Below are 5000 nucleotides of genomic sequence, written 5' to 3'. Positions count from 1 at the left end.
AAATAACTACACCATCAATGATAATATCAATAACAACAATAATAACGATTATAATATTATAATATTAATAACCACACTAATAACTACAATAATATTAAAAATTGTAATAAAACATTGATAACAACGATAATAGAAATATTAATAACGAAATTAATAATAACAATGATAATAGCAATAATAACAACAATAACCATTACACTAATAACAGCATTAATAAGAAGAGAAATAACAAAATTAATAACAGAGAAGTAAAAAAAAAATATTAACAAGAGTAATAATTATATTGATAACAACATTAATAATAACAATAATAATCACAGCATTAATAAAAAACAATTACAACTGCAAAAGCCACAAAAAACAACACAACAACAACAACAAAAAATAATAATAAAACTACTACTACTACTACTACTACTACTACTACTACTACTACTAATAATAATAATAATAATAATAATAATAATATAAAAGAAATATCCGACACCGAATGTGACTCCCATGCTGACGACGACTAGGTCAACCAGCCCCCCGAACCTACCCTTCCTAAACATCTTTTTCCACGCCCTCCACGACCGTGACTGGCCTCAGAAAACAAAAACCACCTATAAAAAGCTGATTTCCGTCAATGGAGGCATGATTCGCATATCGGAAAAGAAACAGGACTACATCAAAATTTCAACTTTCACCCCTTCGTTGACCCGAGACGAGATACGGACAAGAGGCTGGATGTTGAACTGCTGATCGACTAAATTCTTAACCACCAAGAAAATGGCACCCTCCGGACTCTTGCTTGAGGGTACACTCGGGCACAATATTCTATCAAATTTCTCTTCCTCTTGTTTTGTTAAATTATTTAAAGTTTAGAAATGAAATATTTATTTTAATGTTGTTACTGTTTTTGAAATATTTTATTTTCCCTTGTTTTATTTCCTCACTGGGCTATTTTCCCTGTTGGGGCCCCTGGGCTTATAGCATCCTGCTGTTCCAATTAGAGTTGTAGCTTAGAAATTAATAATAATAATAATAATAATAATAATAATAATAATAATAATAATAATAATAATAATAATAATAATCTTCTACTTGCTTTTTCCATCAAGTCGCATTCTGGAAATTGCTTCATACATGATGTGAAAGATTTGTAAAATATTCCTCACTGAACATAATTGCTTAAAGAGAAAAAAAATGAGAAGCAGTAACCTTCTAGGCAGCCTATGGCTACCTATAAAAATGTAAATTCATATTCTATTATTCTATCTTATTCTTCAAATTACTTGACAAAACAAACAACCTCAGAATGGCTTAATCATTTCAGTCCGTTGTTTATTAAAAGTGGTTTGTTATTGTTCTATTTTGTACCAATTAATTCAAATCTTAAAAATCGTTTCTATAATTGCCAACCTAAGAAAGCCCCTATCACCTATATTCTTTGGCTCATTAACTTATATTCCCTAAATTACTAACAATAAAAATCCCATATTCACTTATAATTTGTGGCATGCTTAAACTGATTATTTCATAATTTATATTCTACTAATAAGTCACATTTTTAAATAGAGATATTAAAAACCTTAAAAACGCACAATCTTTTTTTTTAACTACCGTGATTAAACCAAACAAAGTGTCTAAACAAAAAATTAAAATTAAGTGTACCATTGTAATTGTGCGAAAGGACATTACAAAAAGATAGTTTCAGGTCCAACACAACGTTTCTAGCATTTAATATTCATTAGGTGTGACCCAAATGGTGTTTTTGGCTACGCATTTGAACGAGGGAGAAAACAAAAAGGCATAAATGTGTTTTAGCGTCCCTCTGTGCAGAGGTATGATCTTAATTTTTTTAAACGGACTTTATAATGCAAAGTTTGTAATCTACATAACGGATTATAAACACTACTACGTGTCATTAGACTGGAATATAGAGAGTGATTTGCTTATGAAATAAAGCTTTTTTTCCGTATGTCACTGGATGTTTTTTTTTTTTTTAGAATGATTTTGAAAATAATGATACATTTTCTATATGATTACCTAAACTTCTCCTCCTTCGCCATTCCAAGGGTCTTTTATTCATCTCGCAATTTTTGTTGTTTGAATTAAATAAAACAATAAAAATATATCGTAGGTAGTAGGTTGGCCAAGGTACCATCCACCCGTTGAGATACTACCGCTAGAGAGTTATTGGGTCCTTTGACTGGCCCGATAACTATATTGGATCCTCTCTACTTACGGCTCATTATTTTCCTTATCGTACACATACACCTATTAGTCTGCCCTATTCCTTACATATCCTTTCCTCATATACCTTTCAACACAAAAGTAACCGAAAATTTCTTCTTCACTCAAAGTGTTAATTACTGCACCATAATTTTTCTGTGGCTGTATTCATCATTGTAAAGGTAGACGGGATTTTAACTAAGTTAAGCAGGGTTCTTCTAGAAGAAGGACACCCAAAAATCAAGTCATTATTCTCTAGCCTTTGGGGTGCCATGGCCTCTGTTCCATGGTATTCTTCAGTCTTGAGTTAGAGTTCTGTTGCTTGAGAGTACATCTAGGCACACTATTCCATCTGTTTCCTTGTTTCTTTTCTTCAATGAGCTATCTTCAATGTAGGAGCTATTTTGTCTTACAGCACCCTGCTTTTCTAACCGATGGTGTAACTTACTTGATAATAATAATAATAATAATAATAATAATAATAATAATAATAATAATAATAATAATAATAATAATAATAATAATAATAATAATAATAACATACCTTCAGTAACAAAAACAGGTCGTAATATTCTCCAGCATCTAAATACTAAAACTTTATATAAATCACAGTAAAACTATTTCATAGATTCCATATTAGCCAAGGGAATGACTTAATTCGAAGTATATGGAGAAAGACAATGTAATAAAACATAAGTTCTATCCAAAAAATAAACAAAAACAATGAAATATAGAATATGTAGTCAGAGTAAAGTTTATAGAAATAGAAAGAAATCAGGTTGGAGAATTCTATTGCCTAGCGTACAACTCAAGCAAAAACAGTAAAGATATTTAATAAATGAGAGGTACGTGTTTTGCTACTGCAATAGTCATTACGCGCTTATTTTTTGTTTGCAGAGGAAAGCAGGTTAGTATAACACACTGTAAATGTTGTTACCAATCTCAAATGACTTTTTATGATATATATTATCTTCTACGACTTTCTTCTTTTAGAAAATGGGTTTTTGGACCTTTAAGGTCTGTTCTCATAAAGTCGCAGAATAAGAAGTGTCTCGCAGATTCCTAATTCCTTGAGCGATATTGAACCAGCAATTAAGGAATTTATAATTGTTTTTTATGTATCTCTTGTTTGGCAGAATGCAATCATTATTTTCAATGTTATGAATAACTGAATACATTTACAACACACACACACACACACAAACACACACACACACACACACACACACACACACACACACACACACACATATATATATATATATATATATATATATATATATATATATATATATATATATATATATATATATATATATATATATATATTATATATATATATATATATATATATGTATATATACTCGGATTTTCATATACCAACTGCATCTCATTTAACACGATAATGAATCCGTCAGAATGACTGTACTCCTTTGAAAACGTATTTTCCCCCTTTTGATTCCAACAGACGATGGGTGTAGGTGATAGACGGTTTACTGTGGTGGGATTAAGCTAAAGGGGAAAACAGCATTGGATCATCATCCTCATCCTGTCCTAAAATCTTCGATAATTCATAAGTAATATTTTCCCGTTATAATTATAATCATGTTTGACTACAAACTACAATATTTTCTTGCTTTTAGCACACTTTAAAATGGAGATGTACATTTAACTGTTACTTCGGTGCAAGATAAGATCACTTTCACCAACCGCGGTGGTTCTTCCCCAAATGTGCCTATAAAACAAGTGAATCATAACAACAGCCACGATCCACAGCTGTGCCACGGTCCACAGGTGTGCCACGAGATTATTTCAAGTGTGCCGAAAAACAATGTTATGACACACCAGGAAATATGAAAAACAGGTATAGATTTCAGTAAGACGTTATGTTTAAACGGTATGGTGAAACTAGTAATGATTTATGGTCGGAATTATTGTAGAGTATATTATATGCTTTGCCGTTTAAGTCTGTCACATTATTTATAATAATGTTTATTTGATGTTCCCTCAAGTTCAGGAATTTTAACAACGAATTAATTCTATTGTTTTTGGCCAAGAATTTTTTTTGATGTCTACACTGTATTACTGAAAGGAAATGTTTTGGTAATTAAAAAATACAATCAGTAGCATGCAAGGTAGAAACGAATGTTTTTTTTTCTTTACAACAGATAAGTTGTTGGTCTATTTGGAAAAATAAAGCCATCTCACGTATTTTGGAAATTTTTTCTTCAATACTTGGTGGTTACATTAAAAAATTAATCCCTAATTTGGTATCCCATCTGACAGTGCTCAATGGGAACATGACTTATTACAGAAAAGTATGATTAGATAATTATGAAATGGCTTCATAAATGTGCTGTCTAATATTGAACCACAGTTGCGAGAAGAAATAGAACTGAATCACCAAGTTCAGTGATTGGGGTATTGAAATAGAACAGCCGACAGTACTTATTGGTGCATTTAGATTCCTATACATGAGGCATTCGCTACTATAACTAAAATAGCTACATTACAATTTTCTTTTTATCCATGTGTACTAGGCTTCGCAACCCTAAATAACACGAACATTAAGAAGCAAGAAAGACTAAACTCAACTGATGAAGAAATGAGGATCTGCTTATTGCACTTTTGACCAAAAAATACTGGTCATAAAAAAAAAAAAAAGACTTCAGGCAGAGCTTTCACACTAATAAGCCATAATATTGACGAAATAGAAATACTGAAATTAAACAATTTCATATCTATTCGGATTATTTTAAGTCTGCGGTTCCATTTCACGAAGT

Source organism: Palaemon carinicauda, chromosome 30 (genome assembly GCF_036898095.1).
Source record: "Palaemon carinicauda isolate YSFRI2023 chromosome 30, ASM3689809v2, whole genome shotgun sequence".
Classification (NCBI taxonomy): domain Eukaryota; kingdom Metazoa; phylum Arthropoda; class Malacostraca; order Decapoda; family Palaemonidae; genus Palaemon; species Palaemon carinicauda.
Note: the sequence above shows the minus strand (reverse complement) of the source record.